Source organism: Pelophylax lessonae (genome assembly GCF_965119305.1).
Source record: "Pelophylax lessonae genome assembly, chromosome: 8".
NCBI lineage: Eukaryota > Metazoa > Chordata > Amphibia > Anura > Ranidae > Pelophylax > Pelophylax lessonae.
In genome coordinates, this window is record NC_138775.1 from 90,556,713 (window position 1) to 90,580,137 (window position 23,425).

The window sequence follows — 23,425 nt, forward strand, 5'->3', positions numbered from 1 at the left end:
GATCGAAAACGCGCTCCGTGATTATTTTTCCCTCAACGATCTCCCTGACACCTCCCCCACAATGCTGTGGGGTGCGCATAAAGCGGTCTTACGGGGCCAACTCATCCAACTGGGAGCTAAGATCAAACGTGAGAGACAAGTAGACATCGATAGCCTGGAGGCGGATTTTAAACGCCTTAGTAAAGCCCATAAACGCTCTCCCACCTCTGCTTCCTTAGCGGATTTGGATGAGATAAAACTTTCGCTCAACCTGGCCCTCACCTCCAGAGCAGAAAAGAGCTTGCGCTGGCAGGGAGCGCGGACTTATGCATCGCGGGACAAATTGGGCTCAAAATTAGCGGCAAAACTTTCCCTTCTGTATCGGGTTAAATCCCTCCCCAAAATCAAATCACTAACGGGAGAATTAACCAGCAACCCCGATTCCATCATGCGCTCCTTCCACTCTTTTTATTCGAAACTTTACACTGCCCCTACCTCACAAAGGGGGGATGATATTACATCATTCTTAAATGGTGTGCCTCTCCCCCAACTCAAATCCTCACATAAAGCTCTCCTCGAAGCGCCTTTTACCGAGCAAGAGGTCCTTGAGGTTATAAAATCTCTTCGCCCAAACTCTACCCCTGGCCCGGATGGCTTCTCCAACACTTACTATAAATCATTTGCGTCGACCCTCGCTCCTTACCTGGTCAGGTTTTTCAACTCCATTAGGGGTGGTACCCCGCTGGATAATTCATTCAATAAAGCCTTCATCTCAGTGATTCCCAAGCCGGGTAAAGATCATTCGGAAGTAGGAAACTATCGGCCAATATCGCTTATCAATAACGATCTTAAGATAATGACAAAAATTCTGGCTAACCGCCTTTCAAGCTTTGTCAACCAATACATACATAAGGATCAGGTGGGGTTTATACCGGGCAGGCAGGGCCCTGACCAGGTGAGGAGGGTTATTGACGCTATCTCTCTGCTCCAATCGGGTTGGGATGGCGGCAAGGCTCAGGAGGGGTTTCTCCTCTCGCTTGACCTGCAAAAAGCCTTTGATTCCCTTTCTTGGCCATTCCTTTTTAACACATTGGAAAGATGGGGATTTGGCCCCTCTTTCCTCACCACACTTACTTCGCTATATTCCTCCCCATTAGCTCAAGTCAGATTACAAGGCTATTATTCGGCTGACATATCAATCGGCAGAGGCACGAGACAAGGATGCCCCCTTTCCCCTCTTCTTTTTGCCATTGCTCTGGAATCCCTGGCCACGGCAATACGCCTACACCCTGACATTCGTGGCATCCGTTGCGGCAGTGCTACTCACAAATGTGCTCTGTTCGCGGATGACATCATGCTATTCGTTACATCGCCATTAATTTCCCTTCCTAATATAGTTGCACTCCTTGACTCCTTTGGTGCAGCTTCGGGCTTACGGGTCAATATGAGTAAATCATTGGCACTGAACGTCAACCTCCCAACGTCACTGGTTGATCGTCTTAAGATCCACTTTCCCTTTTCCTGGCACTCGGACACCATCCCTTACCTAGGAATTTACTTGACCCTCACGTTGGACAAGCTTTACTTAAATTGTCTACTGACCTATTGGAGTGGTCGCGTTGTCATATCTCCTGGTTAGGTAGTATTAACGCAGTCAAGATGACACTCCTCCCGCGCATTCTCTATCTATTTCGCTCTCTCCCCATACCAGTGTCAAAACCGCACATTCAGAAACTTCAAGCTAGCATTTTTAAGTTTATTTGGGGCAGGAAGGGCTATAGGATAAATAAACACACACTTTTGCGATCCCGGAAACAAGGAGGCCTGGGGGTACCAGACCTCTGGAAATATTATCAGGCGGCTCAGCTAACACAGTTCTCTATCATATACTCAGGGGGGGTCAAGCCTGACTGGTACTATATGGAACGTCAGGCCGTCCCTCTTCACACTATTGACTACCTGGTTTGGCGACCCGCTAAATCTCGCCCTCCAGTTATGGCACCTACCCTCTCTCACTCCTTCACCTTGTGTGATTCAATCCACAAAACACTGAGAGTCACATCCCCTTGGGCTCCACTCACTCACATATTTCATAACCCAGCATTTCCTCCAGGTGAAGATATCAGGGCATTTAAATGGTGGACGGACAAGGGCCTCTACAGGATAGGCCATTTTTTTGACAGGACAGGTCCCTTGTCGTTCTCGCACTGTTCTAACACATTGAAGATGCCACCTGTGGAGCGATTCCGCCTGACTCAAATTACCCACTTCCTCAACTCCCTTAGGACCAATTCCTCCGAACCCCTCAGGGTTACCCCGTATGAACAGTGGTGTGCTCAAATCTCTGATGTGAAAGGTGGGATTTCCCTGATTTATACTCTATTGAACGACTCTCAGACCAAAACCGCCTACATGATTAAATGGGAACATGATCTAAATTGTGACTGGGACGTCTCTGACTGGCACGCCTGTGTTGGGCGTTCCTTTCGGGGAATGCATAACGTAGGTCTCATGGAAGCGAACATTAAGGTGCTTATGAGATGGTACATGGTGCCTACACGTTTAGCGGCGATCTTTCCCTCGTCCACACCGGTCTGTTTTCGGGGCTGTGACCTGTCTGGTACTCTCCCCCACACGTTTTGGGAATGCCCCAAGATAAGGTTGTTTTGGCAGCGCATTTTTGGAATGGTTCGTCAAATTACTGGCCTGTCCCTTCACCCTTCACCGATATATGCCCTGTTGGGCCACCGCATCCCCAATGTCCCCAAACACACCCAGGCGCTTATTTTCTATATTTTTCTCGGTGCCAAAATGACAATAGCCAAACAATGGAAGAAGCCTTTCTTTCCGTCTTGCTAAACATAAGATCTCCTGGATAATGACTCAGGAGAAAATGTTCAGTATTTTGGATGACTCAAAAACTAAATTTGAGCGGATCTGGGAATCTTGGGCGGCTTTCGTAAATATATCCATCTAAGACCTGCCAAATTTAATCTTGACGACTACAACCATGCTTTTCACACGTCTCGGACGGATCAAGGGCCGCAGGAACCTTCTCCCTCTCACTTCCTCGCTCTAAACCACTCTGCTCACTCTCCTCACCTCTCTATCCTTCCTGACTCCCTTTTTCTTCTCTTTAACTCCTTCAGTGTTTTTGCAACGGACTAAGAGTCAGGTTTTACTTTTTCAATAGGGTTCAGGTGGGTCGGGGTCTCCTACCCCATGCTCCGGTTCATTTAGGGACGGACCCGACTTTGTGTATTACCCAGGTTTCTGGGTTTTTACAATTTGTTGTTTAGGTTATTAGGGAAAGCAAGGTCTCTCAGATAACTCTGTAATGAGGGATTTGCTATGGTTATCCTCGCGTAAGATACTTTTTAGGCAGGACACTACCTCTGAGACACAGTATGTTCCCTTTAGGGGTGTCTTAGAGGTCGTGGCCATGCATTGTGGGGGTTCCCCCCCGTCGTTTTGTTTCCTCATGTTTTTGTTTTGTTTAATGACCTTATGCTAATTCCTCTATCCTCGTTACCTGAAACCTGATTCGCTTAATACTGTTTGAACGGGTCGTATTCTGCCTACTGCCCACTTCTAATACCTGTTACCTGACCTTTATTATCAGATAGTATGTCTACTTGATTTTGATGTACCATTACTGTTTTGTATTTACAGTTGTTAAACTTTAATAAAAATATTGAAACAAAAAAAAAAAAGAGATCTAGGTCCCTTAGAGATAATGTAGTGTCTAGTCACTACACAAGACCTAAGGATGAAGGCCGAACCCCTAACGGCCTCTATAAATGTGGGGAATGTGATAACTGCCCATTTATCCTGGAAGGGGATTCCTTTAGACTACCAACTGGGCGGATGAGATTTATCAATCAGCATATTACTTGCCAAACAAAAGCAGTGGTCTACATTATGTTTTGCCCATGTGGAGCATTTTATGTGGGCAAAACGTTCAGACCACTGTATAAAAGAATTTCCGACCACATCTCATATATTAACAATGGTATGCTCAATACCCCCATTGGTGGTCAAGTGGGCCTCAAACACAAATTTGACCAATCGATCATTCGTTTCACGATATTGGATGTTGTTCCTGAGGACGGCAGAGGAGGTAACATTGAAAAAAAGTTTTAGCTCGTGAATCAAGATGGATTTATGACCTTAAGGCGACAATACCCCCTGGTTTAAACGACATGCTGAGCTTCAAACCCTTCTTGTAATTGTACCCCTGACTATTATTTGTACAGGAGTCCAATTATCTTCCCCATTATAGAGGTAGTCTAAGCCAAGTCCTATATATCCCTGTAGGACCTGTTATATAGTTTATTTATTTTCAGTGGATGAAAATTGTATATGTGTACTGGTAGTATTGTTGTATGTGGTATTGTAGATGTGGCTATATGTGCTGATCCTCCTGCTGTACATCAGGATGTCAAATGACCTAATGGATTGCTATTTTATATGATTTTTTTTATTTTTGGTCTCAATTTTTCCATTGATTACTTGTTAATTTCTATTTTCTATTTTTGTTTGCGCCCCGTTTTTTTTGTTTCCCCTCCTTTTTGGTATAGCCCTTGTGCCATTTCTCCCCCCTTCCTATTGCCGCTTCTTATCCTCCTATATATTGGAATGATAAGTCCCTTCAGTGAGACTGTGTACAATACTAGGTTATCTCCTACTTTGCTGGCTTCATCACCTGCTGTCCAGCTGTGTTTATACACCCGTGCTCCTTTATTAGATTTGGTATGGCTCTGCATTGCAGTGTCCTCTACAGCTGATGCGCATCAGCTGGCTTACGATCGTGGAACGCAATCATGGCGTCACTTCCGGAATCAGGTGCGGTGTATCACCGCCCGCATTGAGACGTCATTTCCGACTGGAGGGTCCAGAGTTCATTTCTAGTGTGCTATTTGCATTTGGAATCTGTTGCTGTCAACTCTCAATATGAGATCCAAAGAGCTGTCACTATCAGTGAAGCAAGCCATCATTAGGCTGATAAAACAAAACAAACCCATCAGAGATTTAGCAAAAACATTAGGTGTGGCCAAATCAACTGTTTGGAATATCCTTAAAAAGAAAGAACGCACCAGTGAGCTCAGCAACACCAAAAAAACAGGAAGTCCACGGAAAACAACTGTGGTGGATGACCGAAGAATTATTTCCCTAGTGAAGAAAACACCCTTCACAACAGTTGGTCAGATCAAGAACACTCTCCAGGAGGTAGGTGTATGTGTGTCAAAGTGTGTCAAAGTCAACAATCAAGAGAAGACTTCACCAGAGTGAATACAGAGGGTTCACCACAAGATGTAAACCATTGGTGAGCCTCAAAAACAGGAAGGCCAGAGTTTGCCAAACAACATCTAAAGAAGCCTTTACAGTTCTGGAACAACATCCTATGGACAGATGAGACCAAGATCAACTTGTACCAGAGTGATGGGAAGAGAAGAGTATGGAGAAGGAAAGGAACTTCTCATGATCTAAAGAATATCACCTCATCAGTGAAGCATGGTGGTGGTAGTGTCATGGCGTGGGCATGTATGGCTGTCAATGGAACTGGTTCTCTTGTATTTATTTATGATGTGACTACTGACAAAAGCAGCAGGATGAACTCTGAAGTGTTTCGGGCAATATTATCTGCTCATATTCAGCCAAATGCTTCAGAACTCATTGGACGGCGCTTCACAGTGCAGATGGACAATGACCCGAAGCATACTGCAAAAGCAACCAAAGAGTTTTTTAAGGGAAAGAAGTGGAATATTATGCAATGGCCAAGTCACTCACCTGACCTGAATCCAGTTGAGCATGCATTTCACTTGCTGAAGACAAAACTGAAGGGAAAATGCCCCAAGAACAAGCAGGAACTGAAGGCAGTTGCATTAGAGGCCTGGCAGAGCATCACCTGAAAAGGATTTGCAACCAAGTATTAAAAAGTGAAAGTTTGATTTACGAGTGTTAATCTGTCCCATAACTTTTGTTCCCTTAAAAAGTGGGAGGCACATATACTGTACAAACTGTTGTAATTCCTACACCGTTCACCTGATTTGGATGTAAATACCCTCAAATTAAAGCTGAAAGTCTGCAGTTAAATCACATCTTGTCATTTCAAATCCATTGTGGTGGTGTATAGAGCCAAAAAGATTAGAATTGTGTTGATGTCCCAATATTTATGGACCTGACTGTATATATACACCTCTGAGGAGTATTCAAATAAGAATTTACGATTATGGAAATGATACCTGGACCTTCCATCTTGATATAGTGATCCTATGGTCTACCTTGCCATTCCTGTCTCTGCATGCAGTGGGGTCAGTATTAGCCACATCTGGAATATTTATATATATGTTGAACATTGCATTTTGGGAATATGTATAATACTTATATTATGTGATGTCAAATTATGTCTTTCCGTAATTTTCTGTTCCTGGTATATACATGTTATTGCAGAAATACCCGTCTTGTCTGGTCTCTCCGGCCCTGACGAACCCCTATGCGAAACCGTGTTTCATCTGAGACCTGCTTCAACATCTGCTATAAGTATCGTCATTCCCAGCTAGGGAATGTATTTCTGCACTGTGTTTTTTAATTTGTTTGTATTCTTCATATGGGACATCCCACATGTCCCATTTGTACATGTTTTTTAATATGTATTAATAAACATATATTTTTTATATAAATTGTTGTAGTTTGTGGTCCTCCTCCTCCCAACTGGCCTAGAAAGCCCCATCTTTTTCTTTTTTTGGTTTTGCAATTACTATTAGGGGTATGGGCCGACTTACACAGTAATTTACATATAAACATTGAGTAACAAGCCATTGGGAGTAAGGATGAATATGTGAACTGTCCCTAAGTGACTGTCTGCAGGTAATCAGGGGAGGCCCAAGAAGTCATCACACAGCAAGCCCTACGGGGACAGTGCTACATGTATAGTATATTCTATAGTCATTTGAAGGGCTCATTCCTCCATGGTGCAATGGGCCTACACAAGACAAGGCAAAAAGCCTTGCTCCCTATGAGATCATCTCACACTACTGTGTTGCAGTAGTATGCACTGAACAAAGTACTGCATGCATGTAGTTCTTTTTTTGACACAACGTGCTGCAACACCACCTTGCACTATGGCCAACAGAACTGAATAAAATGTAGCGCCACCACTGAAGGAGCCACTTGAGAATGTTAGGTTCTATGCTCAACCCCAAAAACAGTCTGAGCCCCTCTGGCACACATGGCAAGTTAACGCCCCTGCCACCTCCTAATAGAAGGAATCACTGGGCGTGGTCATCTCTTTAACCCTACTACCTTCTTACTCCAACACACTGACTTGTCTCCTGCCAAATATAAACACTTGCTTTGGCAGACCATCAAACTTCCAGAGATCTCCAACTGGTTCAACAGTATGGACCAGGTCGATGAGATGGAAGAACTTCAGCAGAGGATTCATGCCCTCTCTCATTAGGACATGGACCAATTGGTTCTTAATTAAGGATTCAGACCTGTATTAGCAATTCCGACGCTCCTAGTACCTAACCCAATTAATCAATAGTTCTCAACCATTTCTCAATGACACAAGCCCAAACTGTCCCCAAACCCCAAAAAATTGACCCCCCTCCCCATTGAAGATCCCCACTCCACCAGTTTTCTCCTTTTTCCCCCCAAATAGCACAATAGCTAACCTATACTGTTAGCTGGTAAAACCTCTGTTGTGTATAATTATGTATTAACACTTCCTGTCCCAAGGAGGGGCTGTGAAAACACAGAAGGAGGAAGCTGATAGAGAGATGGAGAATAGAGCCACATGGCGGTATAAACACAAGGGCTGCTACTGCTGGTGTATTTCTACCCATATCAGAAGTAAAAATCATTAATAGGGACGGCTTTGCAGTTCGCCCGGCGGTTGGTTCGCAGCACATTTTGCTTGTTCGCTACCCGACAATTTTGCGAACACATGGCGTTCTTCGCGGTGGCCATATTAGTTTACATTGGGGAGAACTTTGACCCATGACACAGCCGTCAGGTGGAACGGGACAGCCAATTGAAACATTTCAGCACATGGACATGCCCCCTACCTTATAAATAGACTAGAGCAGGCAGCCATTTCACATTCTGCTTTTTGTCAGCGTAGGGAAAGGTCTGCTGTATGCATCAAGGACAGATTACAAGACACAAATAGCTCTGTTAAGATCCACAAAAGTGTTTTTCAGGGCTGGTATAGTATTTGGTATAGGTCTACTACAGTCTCTTTTCCTTTTAGGGACAGGTATCCAGTCTGTGCTCCAGGGACAGATAGAGATCGGCAGTGACACAAATCGCTCTGTTAATGTCCACAAAAGTCATTTAAAGGGCTGCAATTTATTAGGTGTACAGTTTCTGTTCAGTTTAGGGACAGGTATCCAGTGTGCTCCAGGGACAGATAGAGATCGGCAGTGACACAAATCGCTCTATTAATGTCCACAAAAGTCATTTAAAGGGCTGCAATTTATTTGGTATAGGTGTACAGTTTTTCAGTTTAGGAACAGGTATCCAGTGTGCTCCAGGGACAGAGATCAGCAGTGACACAAATCGCTCTGTTAATGTCCACAAAAGTTATGTTAAGGGCTGCTATATATTTGGTATAGGTGTGCAGTTTTTCAGTTTAGGGACAGGTATCCAGTGTGCTCCAGGGACAGAGATCAGCAGTGACACAACTCTCTCTATTAATGTCCACAAAAGTAATTTCAAGGGCTGCTATTTATTTGGTATAGGTGTGCAGTGCACTATATAGGGGTGTAATCCATGGTATAATATACTTTGTAATATAGAAAGCATATTATAGTGGATTTGTATTGTGCACTGTGCAGCATTGTAACTGGTGTGGTGACTGAGCGTTGCTGCAGCAATACTACAAACAGTGACAAAAGCACTTTTAATGTATTATAACTGGTGGCCCCCCAATACCACAGATTGAAGTGGGGTGTTATCTGAGTATACTTTTGCAAGTGTATTTGTGTCCTGCAACAATATTGCCTCTTTTGCTGTGTTAACTCTGCTACACACAGTGCCAAACTCCCTGGCCAATTTTTTGAACAACTGGTGTGATAGACCAGTGGCCCCCCAATACCACATATTGAAGTGGGGTGTTATTTGAGTATACTTTTAACAAGTGTATTTGTGTCCTGCAACAATATTGCCTCTTTTGCTGCGTTAAGTCTGATACACACAGTGCCAAACTCCCTGGCCACATTTTTGAACGACTGGTGTGATAGACCAGTGGCCCCCCAATACCACATATTAAAGTGGGGTGTTTTTTAACAGTATACTTTTCTAAGAGTGTATTTTAGTCCTGCAAAAATTTGGCCTTTTTTGCTGAGTTAACTGTGCTACACACAGTAACAACAGTTACTGGCCAATTATTTGTAGAACTGGTGTGATAAAACTGTGACCCCCCCAATACCACAGATTGAAGCGGGGTTTTATCTGAGTATACTTTTACAAGTGTATTTGTGTCCTGCAACAACATTGCCTCTTTTGCTGTGTTAACTCTGCTGCACACAGTGCCAAACTCACTGGCAAATTGTTTGAACAACTGGTGTGATAAACCAGTGGCCCCCCATTACCACATATTGAAGTGGGGTGTTATCTGAGTATACTTTCATAAGTGTATTTGTGTCCTGCAACAATATTGCCTTTTTTTCTGCGTTAAGTCTGATACACACAGTGCCAAACTCACTGGCCAATTTCTTGAACAACTGGTGTGATAAACCAGTGGTCCCCGATACCACATATTGAAGTGGGGTGTTATTTAACAATATACTTTTCTAAGAGTGTATTTTAGTCCTGCAAAAATGTGGCCTTTTTTGCTGTGTTAACTGTCCTACACACAGTAACAACAGTTACTGGCCAATTATTTGTAGAACTGGTGTGATAAAACTGTGGCCCCCCCAATACCACAGATTGAAGCGGGGTGTTATCTGAGTATACTTTTACAAGTGTATTTGTGTCCTGCAACAATATTGCCTCTTTTGCTGTGTTAACTCTGCTACACACAGTGCCAAACTCCCTGGCAAATTTTTTGAACAACTTGTGTGATACACCAGTGGCCCCCCAATACTACATATTGAAGTGGGGTGTTATTTAACAGTATATTTTTCTAAGAGTGTATTTTAGTCCTGCAAAAATGTGGCCTTTTTTGCTATGTTAACTGTGCTACACACAGTAACAACAGTTACTGGCCAATTATTTGTAGAACTGGTGTGATAAAACTGTGGCCCCCCAATACCACAGATTGAAGCCGGGTGTTATATACCTTTTTCCAGATATACTGTGATTCTCTAGAGACTTTTGTCACAGGGTAATTTAAAAACATGACAGGCAGAGGAAGAGGCAGACACTTACTCAGGGGTGGTAGGGGTAGGGCAGGAGCAATAGGCCGGAGCTAAAGTGTGACGTTTCAGAAGGTGCGTTCGATTACGTCAAAGGACGCACCAGACTTGGTTGAGTGGCTCACTCAGCCTTCCTCTTCTGTACCCTCCTCATCCTCTCTATCTGCACCCTCTTCACTCTCTGCTGTGTGCACCCCCAAAGATACCACCACAAACACCACCACCACCACATACCCTCCGCTTGAGTTACTGAAATTATTTTCCGATCCATCACAAGACATTTGCGATGCGCAGCCATTATTGACATCGGATCAGGAAGAGGATGTAGCAACAGCCGCCACTCAGCAGTCTGACGACAGTACCCAGATCAGCCTAAGGAGGTTGGTCCCCGCTGTTGCTGCCTACTCCGAGATCTCGAAGGTTAGTGGTGGGGAAGGTGACGTTGATGATGACGTGTCTATGGACATCACATGGGTGGCCACAAGAGAGGAAGAGGAGGGGAGTTCAGAGTGAGAGACAGACAGGCAAAACTTGCATTGCACAAGAGGTACAAAGCAGACTGCAAATGTATCAGGAGCGAGCCATCAACCATGTACGGTCACATCTGGCGCTCCCAGGACGCCGGCACATGGCTCCATAATGTGGGCTTTTTTTAATGTGTCCATTGCTGACAACAGTGTTGCCATCTGCAGCCTTTGCAGTCAACGCATAAGTCGCGGTAAGCCCAACACTCACCTAGGGATGAAAACCTTAAGAAGGCACCTGAACTCTCATCACCAAGCCCAGTGGGAGCAACACCGTCAGAACCCACAAAGCCACACTCCAGGCTCTCACCGTCCAGCCTCTTCTCCTTTCTCCTCACAATTGTCCTCCACTCCACCTTTCATCATGCCGTCGTCACGTTGTTCTGGAAAAAGGCAGGCTTCTGTGGCCCAAATGTTGGAGCGGAAAAAAATGATGACGCCGGATAACCCTCTTGCCCAACGTTTGACTGCTGGCTTGTCGGAACTGATAGCCTGCCAACTACTGCCATTTCAACTGGTGGACTCTGAGGGCTTTTATAAATTTGTGGCCATTGGAACACCACAATGGAAGGTCCCAGGCAGGAAATATTTCTCGCAGAAGGGCATTCCAGAGCTGTATGGCCATGTTCAGCGGCAAGTGAATATATCTCTGGCACACAGTGTTGGTGCCAAGATACATCTGACCACAGACACATGCTCTAGCAAACACAGGCAGGGAAGGTATATCACTTTTACTGCCCACTGGGTGAACCTTCTGACGGCCGTCAAGCATGTAACCCGTGGCACCCGTGTAGATTTGGTTTTACCGCCACAGATTGCATGCAGGCCTTCCTCTTCTTCTCCTCCTCCTCAATCCTCCCTCTCCTCCTCGGCTGACTCCTCCTTTTCCGCTGCTACCGTGTCTTCCGCTGCGCTGCCCAAGATACCCAGATCCTATTCCACATGCCAGGTGAGACGTTGCCATGCTGTGCTGCGTCTGTTGTGTCTGAAAGCCAAGAGCCACACTGGTCCTGCACTCCTTTCAGCTTTGCGTTCACAGGCAGATCAGTGGCTGACACCCCTGAATTTGACAGTTGGTAAAGTGGTGTGTTACAACGGTGCCAATCTGCTGAGCGTGCTAAAACAGGGCAAAATAACACACGTGGCATGCATGGCACACGTCCTGAACTTGGTTGTGCAGCGATTTGTTGGCAAATACCCTGGGGTCCAGGACGTCTTGCAGCAGGCCAGGAAAATCTTGGGCCATTTCAGAAGATCTTACACAGCCATGGCTCGCCTTGCTGACATTCAGCGGCGACACAACCTGCCCGTCAGGCGTCTTATTTGTGACTGCGATGGAACTCAATGTTGCATATGCTTGATAGGCTGCTCCAGCAGAAACGTGCAGTTAACGACTACCTGTACGAACTCTGCGGCAGGACAGGTTCTGGGGAGCTTGGGTTTTTTTCACCTCACCAGTGGCTGCTCATGCGCGACGCATGTAGACTTCTGCGGCCATTCGATGAGATCACCAAACTGGTCAGTCACGGCCAGGGCGCCATCAGTGACATCGCACCTTACACCTTCTTTCTGAAGCATGCATTGCGTTGTGTCATTGATCAAGCTGTCGAGAAGCAGGAGCAGGAAGATGAGGAAGTCGCAATGTTTGATGAATTCCCAGTGGGTGCTACTCCATCTGAGATAAGTCAACAGCAGGAGTCTGAAGAGGAGTCAGAGGAGCATGGTGCTGGGGGGGATGAGGAGGAGCAAGAAGAGCATGCTTTAAACCTTTCTGGGATCCCTGGTGTTATCCATGGATGGGGGAGGAGAACGAGGACGACATTATCCTGGATGATGAGCTGGAAGGAGGCCACTACACCACTTCCAGTTTAGTGCGAATGGGGGCCTTCATGCTAAGGGGGACCCCCGTATAAAAAGCATAAAGGCCAAGGACCAGTACTGGGTGGCAACGTACTTAGACCCCCGGTACAAACAAAAAAATGGCGGAAATGTTACCACAATCACAGAGGGTGGTCAGAATGCAGCACTTCCAGGCCTTGCTGCGGGAAATGCTGCATTCTGCTTTTGCCTGCGCTGGCAGAGGAATTTCCAGTCACAGAGAGACAGTTGCGGGTAACAATCCAACAGCGCCTGCAAGAAGAGGGCAGTTTGAAGATGTCTTGGTCACTTCAGATATGAGATCCTTCTTTCAGCTGAACCATTCGCAGCTATACTCCGGATCCAGCTTTAGGGAACGCCTAGACCGACAGATTTCCGACTACATTGGGTTAACGGCCGATGTGGACGCTCTGAGGAGTGATGAACCCCTGGACTACTGGGTGGGCAGGCTTGACCTCTGGCCAGAGCTTGCACAATTTGCAATGGAACTGTTGGCTTGCCCCCGTCCAGTGTCCTGTCCGAAAGGACGTTCAGAGCAGCAGGGGGGATCGTGACCGATAAGCGCACTCGCCTAGCTCATGACAGTGTAGACTACCTCACATTTACAAAAATGAATGATTCATGGATTTCTAAGGAATTCAACACATGTGACCAGTAGACCATGTTTCAATGAAATTCCTAATGCCAGGCCACAAATATCCCCCAGACCGCCATCCACCCACAACAATTCCTGGTCCTTGTCTTCGCTAAATACAGCGGCAAAAAAAGGCATTTCATGTCCATTGAATGCCAAATTTTTGCAGCCTTTCAGGGCCGACAATTATTTTTTCTGTGAATGCCTAATGTACCTCCAGCCACAGAATACAACTTTCTTTGCTGTCAGGTAAACCCACGTGGGCTAATTTTTGGGGCCTATACTGGCCGACACTCACTACTGTATCCTGTGAATGCCTAATGTACCTCCAGCCACCAAATACTACGTTCTTTGCTGTCAGGTAAACCCATGTGGTCTATTTTTTGGGGCCTATACTGGCCGACACTTACTTCTGTATCCTGTGAATGCCTAATGTACCTCCAGCCACCAAATACTACGTTCTTAGCTGTCAGGTAAACCCATGTGGTCTAATTTTTGGGGCCTATACTGGCCGACACTTACTTCTGTATCCTGTGAATGCCTAATGTACCTCCAGCTACCAATTACTACGTTCTTTGCTGTCAGGTAAACCCATGTGGGCTAATTTTTGGGGCCTATACTGGCCGACACTTACTTCTGTATCCTGTGAATGCCTAATGAACCTTCAGCCACAGAATACTACGTTCTTAGCTGTCAGGTAAACCCATGTGGGCTAATTTTTGGGGACTATACTGGCCGACACTTACTTCTGTATCCTGTGAATGCCTAATGTACCTCCAGCCACCAAATACTACGTTCTTTGCTGTCAGGTAAACCCATGTGGGCTAATTTTTGGGGCCTATACTGGCCGACACTTACTTCTGTATCCTGTGAATGCCTAATGTACTGTACCTCCAGCCACCAAATACTACGTTCTTAGCTGTCAGGTAAACCCATGTGGGCTAATCTTTGGGGCCTATACTGGCCGACACTTACTTCTGTATACTGTGAATGCCTAATGTACCTCCAGCCACCAAATACTACGTTCTTAGCTGTCAGGTAAACCCATGTGGGCTAATCTTTGGGGCCTATACTGGCCGACACTTACTTCTGTATACTGTGAATGCCTAATGTACCTCCAGCCACCAAATACTACGTTCTTTGCTGTCAGGTAAACCCATGTGGGCTAATTTTTGGGGCCTATACTGGCCGACACTTACTTCTGTTACCTGTGAATGCCTAATGTACCTCCAGCCATCAAATACTACATTCTTTGCTGTCAGGTAAAACCATGTGGGCTAATTTTTGGGGCCTATACTGGCCGACACTTACTTCTGTATCCTGTGAATGCCTAATGTACTGTACCTCCAGCCACCAAATACTACGTTCTTAGCTGTCAGGTAAACCCATGTGGTCTATTTTATGGGGCCTATACTGGCCGACACTTACTTCTGTATCCTGTGAATGCCTAATGAACCTTCAGCCACCAAATACTACGTTCTTAGCTGTCAGGTAATCCCATGTGGGCTAATTTTTGGGGCCTATACTGGCTGACACTTACTTCTGTATCCTGTGAATGCCTAATGTACCTCCCTCCAGCCACCAAATACTACGTTCTTAACTGTCAGGTAGACCCATGTGGTCTAATTATTTGGGCCTATACTCGCCGACACTTACTTCTTTATCCTGTGAATGCCTAATGTACCTCCAGCCACCAAATACTACGTTCTTAGCTGTCAGGTAAACCCATGTGGTCTAATTTTTGGGGCCTATACTGGCCGACACTTACTTCTGTATCCCGTGAATGCCTAATGTACCTCCAGCCACCAAATACTACATTCTTAGCTGTCAGGTAAACCCATGTGGGCTATTTTTTGGGGCCTATACTGGCCGTCACTTACTTCTGTATCCTGTGAATGCCTAATGTACCTCCAGCCACCAAATACTATGTTCTTAGCTATCAGGTAAACCCATGTGGTCTATTTTTTGGGGCCTATACTGGCCGACACTTATACGAAGGTTTCACTCGAAATACCCGGAGAAACCAGTGCTATAGGCCTTCTGGAGCCGGCCTTAAGGGGGGGGTACTGTAAGATTCTGGTACCTTTGGTACCCTTATTTACCATTTTCTTTTCAACATTGCGTCCCACCTTTCTAGTTAGGTGGAACGCATACACCTTTAAGACGGATGACGTCATCGCTGAGCGCCGCTGAGCGGCTATTTCAATCGCCGGCGTTCTCTCTCACGTTGTTCGTTCTAACCGCATGGTTAGTTCGTTCAAGCCGTCTGTGAAGCAGCCATACCTGATGTCACTCGCTCCTGTATCTCGCTACCTGAACTTGTTTCATTACTGATCCCGTATCTCGCTACCGGATCACTCTTGGCATACTGCTTTCACTCTTGTGTGCCTACATGCTTACAAGCCTTGTCTTGCTGTCCGAACCTCCAGCTATTTGCCTTTACCTGGAACAGACCGGAACCTCGCTACTGATCCCGTATCTCGCTACCGGATCACTCCCTCACTACTGGACCCCTCTACTTACTAAACCTTACTAGTGATAAGTACCCCACAGGGGAATCCTCTATAACTAACTTACACTATCATCTTCTGCACATTAAGGACTGTTACTATCTATGCATACTAATTCTACCATCTGCACTGTTACATAGATTGCTAGCTCTTGAGTCTACTACCATCTATCCTTGCACTGGGTTAGTCTATCCTGTATATGTCATCTGCTGTCCTTACCACCTGTTACCATACATGATTACTAACCTATCTGCATTCTACCTATTACCATCTACTACTCTCCTGAACATTACTATCAAGTACTTACCATTACTGTCACTGCTCACACCTGTCCCTTCAGCACATCACCTCCATACTATCATATACATCCTATCACTCCAGGAACATCTTATTGAGTGTGTGTATATCTGTATGCTGAAGCAGACAGGCCCACAGTGATGAGTCTGGAGAGTTGGATCTGGTATTCCAACACATCTCTACATGACTACTGAGTGGAGATTCTGCAGCTGCAAATCCAGCTTACAATAAAAACGCAGGAGCGTTACAGATTGAACGAACCATAAAAAAATGGATTCAGCAGAATTACCCACTCAAGTGACACAATTAACACAACAAGTAAATGCATTACTACTTGCTCTTACTGAAGTAAAAGAAGACAATCAGACTGTGAGACAGCAGGTAACCCGTCTTTCCCAGCTTACTGCTGCTCAGCCCCCTGAACCCAAAATAAACCCTCCTCTAGTGTTTACAGGTGATCGGAAAATTTTTAGCGAATTCAAAAACGCATGTCAATTGTTTTTTTTGCTAAAACCTCGTACTTACCCTACTGATCAAATTAAAGTCTGTACCGTCATTTCATACTTAACGGGTGATCCACGGGCCTGGGCAGACTCTCTCTTTGAGAAAAATGATCAGCTTCTCAACTCCTATCCTTTATTCCTAGCGGAACTCGCTAGTTTATATGATGACCCCAATAGGCAGAGTACTGCTGATATCCAATTGAGGGCTTTAAAACAAGGAAGGAGACCTGTAGAAGACTTTGTAACAGAGTTCAAAAGATGGACCCTTGATTCAGGGTGGAATGATACATCTCTGCGAACTCAGTTCAGACTCGGGTTGTCAGAAGCTGTTAAAGACGAGCTCGCCCGAGCGGATTTACCTGGCACTTTGAATGCCTTAATACAACTCAGTATCAACATTGACAGGCGACTGCGAGAAAGAAAGGCTGAGAAAATGGGAATGCCATTGTCTAGTCCTTCTCGGATTTCGGCCGTTGACCCTACTCCTATGGAGGTAGGAACCATACGCCCACCTTTATCAACTACTGAACGAGCCAGGAGAAGATCCAGTAATCTCTGCATGTACTGCGCATCCCCGGATCATTCGATAAGCGTCTGTCCCCTTGTCCGCAAAAAAGAGGGTGAGTGTTCACATGTCTCGCTAGGGGGATTAACGACTTCCTTTTCTAAACCCTATCTCTTTGTTCATTTAACATTACAGTGGGACCAGACTAGGATTACCACCAAGGCTATGATCGACACAGGATCTTGTGGGAACTATATCGATACACGTTTTGTTACCTTAAATAAAATACCTATTATTTCAAAACCTAAACCTGTTTCTGTTAGTTTCATTAACGGTATCCCGCTATCTTCTGGTCCAATCACTAATCAGACACAAGCACTCCTTGTCACTGCTAACGAGTCTCATATGGAGACCACCTCTTTTGATATACTATCTTCTCCCCATTTTCCCATTATTTTGGGACTCCCCTGGTTACACACACATCAACCAATCATAGATTGGAAAAGACGGACTTTAACTTTCCCTTCTCACTATTGTGAGATTACGTGTAACCTCCCATCTTATGGAAAGATCCTGTCTGTGGTGTCAGACGAGATTGCACCACTATGCTATCAGGATCTGTCCGAAGTATTCCTTGAGAAAAATGCTCAAGTGTTGCCTCCCCATAGGGATTATGATTGCACTATCGATCTACTCCCTAACAGCAAAATGCCTTTCGGTCATGTTTATCCTCTTTCACAGGATGAACTCTCTCATCTCAAGGAATACTTGGATGAGAATTTGACAAAAGGGTTCATCAGACCCTCTACTTCTTCCACAGCTGCAGGACTTTTCTTTGTCCGCAATAAGGATTTAAGTCTTAGGCCTATTATCGATTATAGGCAATTAAATACCATTACGATAAAGGATCGCTATCCTTTACCGCTCATCCCTGAACTCATTGAACAAGTGCGTGGGGCTACTTACTTCTCTAAATTGGACCTAAAAGGGGCATACAACCTAATCCGAATCCGTGACAGAGATGAGTGGAAAACAGCATTCAGAACCAGATACGGATTATTCGAATATCTTGTGATGCCATTCGGGTTGTGTAATGCTCCTGCAGCTTTTCAAAGGTTCATAAACGACATCTTTAGAGACTTACTTGATGTCTGTGTTGTGGTATATCTGGACGATATACTTATCTATTCTCGATCTCTGTCTGAACATATAAAACATGTAAGACTTGTGTTATCCAGATTACTCGCACACAATCTATACGTGAAATTAAAAAAATGCCTATTTCATAAAGAAGAAATATTATTCCTAGGATACATCATATCCAAAACCGGAATCAAGATGGATATGAGCAAGATATCCTGTATTCTGGATTGGCCTATACCAACAACTCGTAAGGCATTACAGCGATTCCTTGGATTTTCAAACTTCTATAGGAAGTTCATCAAGAACTTCTCTGCTATTGTGAGACCTCTCACACAACTTACAAGTATAAAGAAACCATTCAAATGGTCAGAAGAAGCAAATGGAGCTTTCCGCTTGTTAAAATCAAGCTTTACTTCTGCTCCCATACTACGCCATCCAGACCCATCCCTCCAATATATTCTGGAGGTAGATGCGTCAAATATGGCAGTAGGAGCAGTTCTCTCCCAACGACCAACAAATACTTCACCACTCCACCCAGTAGCTTTCTTCTCAAAATCACTAAGCAGCCCAGAGGTGAATTACCCAGTGGGTGAAAAGGAGTTGCTTGCCATAAAACTGGCACTGGAGAATTGGCGACATCTACTTGAAGGTACCCAATTACCAATACTCATATATACAGATCATAAAAACCTTTAATACCTCCAGACTAACAAAACTCTTTCCCACCGGCAGGTACGATGGTCATTATTCTTCCTAAGATTCAACTTCCTAGTGACCTACACGCCTGCAGACAAAAATAAAAAAGCGGATGCGCTATCACGATTAACCGAAGATAACTGCACCAAAATCCCTTCTATTCCTATAATACCCTATGAACGTATTATTGGTGTTGTTCGTTCCCTGAAGGAAGAGATTTTGCACAGTATAGGATTGGATTCACCTCCACCACAACTAAGTACTGATGCAGAAGGCTTCCTCTATTACAACGACAAACTCTACATACCCCCTACTATGCGCACCAAGATCTTGGAATTATCACATGATGTGCCCATGGCAGGACATATGGGTATGACGAAAACCCTTAATTTGCTTACCAGGCAGTTTTGGTGGCCTGATATGAAGACGTCTGTACAAAAATTTGTTTCTTCATGTGACATCTGTGCAAGGTCCAAAATTGACACTACAAAACCATCTGGTCTACTCTGCAGTCTACCAATATCCCAGGTCCCATTGGAAGTTGTGTCCTTAGACTTTATAGTAGAACTACCACCTTCTAAAGGATTTAATACCATTCTAGTGTCAGTGGACCATCTGACAAAGATGGCACATTTCATTGCTATTCGTAGACTACCTTCATCTAAACAAACAGCAGAACTACTAATGAAACATGTGTTCAAGTTACATGGAATTCCAAAGACTCTTTTATCCGACCGTGGTTCACAGTTCATCTCCAAATTTTGGCAAGCTCTATGTCAAATACTACGGATTGAGCGAAAGCTCACTTCTCCCTACCACCCTCAGACCAACGGACAGACTGAAAGAGTCAACCAGTGTATAGAACAATATCTGCGTTGCTACACATCATACCTACAGGATGATTGGGTGGACCTCCTCCCTCTGGCGGAATTTGCTTATAACAACGCAACCCACAGTACTACTAAGCAAAGTCCGTTCTACTTGAACTATGGGTTTCATCCCACACTTCTTCCACCACGCATCCTACCATCAAGTAACCCAGTAGCCTCGGATTATCTTACCCAAATAAAAGAATCTCTGGGTTTACTTAATACCACCATCACACACGCTTATAGTCAACAAAAAAGGTACTACGACCTTCGTAGAAGACCTTCTCCGCAATATGCTATTGGGGACCTCGTTTGGCTATCGACAAAAAATTTAAGATTAAAGATCTCTAGAAAAAAGCTTGGACCTTTATTTCTGGGACCCTTCCCAATTAAGAAACTCATTGGAAAAGCTGCAGTGCAACTCACCTTAGCGGCAGATCTCAAAATACATCCCATCTTTCATGTGTCGCTACTGAAGCCACATGTTCCTAACCAAGGAATAAGGCCTACCATCTTGCCTCCACCTCCAGTACAAGTTGAAGGCGGAGAAGAATATGAGATTAAGGAAATTTTGGATTCTCGTATCCACAGAGGAAGACTCCAATATCTCATAAGATGGAAGAACTATGGACCCCAAGACGACACCTGTTTGGATACCTCTGATATTCACGCACCTAGGCTTATACGAAGGTTTCACTCGAAATACCCGGAGAAACCAGTGCTATAGGCCTTCCGGAGCCGGCCTTAAGGGGGGGGGGGGTACTGTAAGATTCTGGTACCTTTGGTACCCTTATTTACCATTTTCTTTTCAACATTGCGTCCCACCTTTCTAGTTAGGTGGAACGCATACACCTTTAAGACGGATGACGTCATCGCTGAGCGCCGCTGAGCGGCTATTTCAATCGCCGGCGTTCTCTCTCACGTTGTTCATTCTAACCGCATGGTTAGTTCATTCAAGCCGTCTGTGAAGCAGCCATACCTGATGTCACTCGCTCCTGTATCTCGCTACCTGAACTTGTTTCATTACTGATCCCGTATCTCGCTACCAGATCACTCTTGGCATACTGCTTTCACTCTTGTGTGCCTACATGCTTACAAGCCTTGTCTTGCTGTCGGAAACCTACAGCTATTTACCTTTACCTGGAACAGACCGGAACCTCGCTACTGATCCCGTATCTCGCTACCGGATCACTCCCTCACTACTGGACCCCTCTACTTACTAAACCTTACTAGTGATAAGTACCCCACAGGGGAATCCTCCATAACTAACTTACACTATCATATTCTGCACATTAAGGACTGTTACTATCTATGCATACTAATTCTACCATCTGCACTGTTACATAGATTGCTAGCTCTTGAGTCTACTACCATCTATCCTTGCACTGGGTTAGTCTATCCTGTATATGTCATCTGCTGTCCTTACCACCTGTTACCATACATGATTACTAACCTATCTGCATTCTACCTATTACCATCTACTACTCTCCTGAACATTACTATCAAGTACTTACCATTACTGTCACTGCTCACACCTGTCCCTTCAGCACATCACCTCCATACTATCATATACATCCTATCACTCCAGGAACATCTTATTGAGTGTGTGTATATCTGTATGCTGAAGCAGACAGGCCCACAGTGATGAGTCTGGAGAGTTGGATCTGGTATTCCAACACATCTCTACATGACTACTGAGTGGAGATTCTGCAGCTGCAAATCCAGCTTACAATAAAAACGCAGGAGCGTTACAGTATCCTGTGAATGCCTAATGTACCTCCAGCCACCCAATACTACGTTCTTAGCTGTCAGGTAAACCCATGTGGTCTAATTATTGGGGCCTATACTGGCCGACACTTATTTCTTTATCCTGTGAATGCCTAATGTACCTCCAGCCACCAAATACTACGTTCTTAGCTGTCTGGTAAACCCATGTGGTCTAATTTTAGGGCCTATACTGGCCGACACTTACTTCTGTATCCTGTGAATGCCTAATGTACCTCCAGCCACCAAATACTACATTCTTAGCTGTCAGGTAAACCCATGTGGGCTAATTTTTGGGGCCTATACTGGCCGACACTTACTTCCATATCCTGTGAATGCCTAATGTACCTCCAGCCACCAAATACTACGTTCTTAGCTGTCAGGTAAACCCATGTGGTCTAATTATTGGGGCCTATACTGGCCGACACTTACTTCTGTATCCTGTGAATGCCTAATGTACCTCCAGCCACCAAATACTACGTTCTTAGCTGTCTGGTAAACCCATGTGGTCTAATTTTAGGGCCTATACTGGCCGACACTTACTTCTGTATCCTGTGAATGCCTAATGTACCTCCAGCCACCAAATACTACATTCTTAGCTGTCAGGTAAACCCATGTGGGCTAATTTTTGGGGCCTATACTGGCCGACACTTACTTCCATATCCTGTGAATGCCTAATGTACCTCCAGCCACCAAATACTACGTTCTTAGCTGTCAGGTAAACCCATGTGGTCTAATTATTGGGGCCTATACTGGCCGACACTTACTTCTGTATCCTGTGAATGCCTAATGTACCTCCAGCCACCAAATACTACGTTCTTTGCTGTCAGGTAAACCCATGTGGGCTAATTTTTGGGGCCTATACTGGCTGACACTTACTTCTGTATCCTGTGAATGCCTAATGTACCTCCCTCCAGCCACCAAATACTACGTTCTTAACTGTCAGGTAGACCCATGTGGTCTAATTATTTGGGCCTATACTCGCCGACACTTACTTCTTTATCCTGTGAATGCCTAATGTACCTCCAGCCACCAAATACTACGTTCTTAGCTGTCAGGTAAACCCATGTGGTCTAATTTTTGGGGCCTATACTGGCCGACACTTACTTCTGTATCCCGTGAATGCCTAATGTACCTCCAGCCACCAAATACTACATTCTTAGCTGTCAGGTAAACCCATGTGGGCTAATTTTTGGGGCCTATACTGGCCGACACTTACTTCTGTATCCTGTGAATGCCTAATGTACCTCCAGCTACCAAATACTACGTTCTTAGCTGTCAGGTAAACCCATGTGGGCTAATTTTTGGGGCCTATACTGGCCGACACTTACTTCTTTATCCTGTGAATGCCTAATGAACCTTCAGCCACAGAATACTACGTTCTTTGCTGTCAGGTTAACCTATGTGGGCTAATTTTTGAGGCCTATACAGGCCGACACTTATTTCTGTATCTTGTGAATGCCTAATGAACCTTCAGTCGCAGAATACTACGTTCTTAGCTGTCAGGTAAACCCATGTGGGCTAATTTTTGGGGCCTATACTGGCCATCACTTACTTCTATATCCTGTGAATGCCTAATGTACCTTCACCCACCAAATACTACGTTCTTAGCTGTCAGGTAAACCCATGTGGTCTAATTTTTGGGGCCTATACTGGCCGACACTTACTTCTGTATCCTGTGAATGCCTAATGTACCTCCAGCCACCAAATACTAGAGTCTTAGCTGTCAGGTAAACCCATGTGGGCTAATTTTTGGGGC

The 23,425-nt window shown here is 44.8% G+C and overlaps 1 protein-coding gene across 1 annotated transcript in view; it reads left to right on the plus strand.

The window, feature by feature from the left end:
* Nucleotides 1–23,425, plus strand: part of IFT27 (intraflagellar transport 27) — a 553,630-nt gene that overhangs the window by 259,544 nt on the left and 270,661 nt on the right. The window lies entirely within an intron of this gene.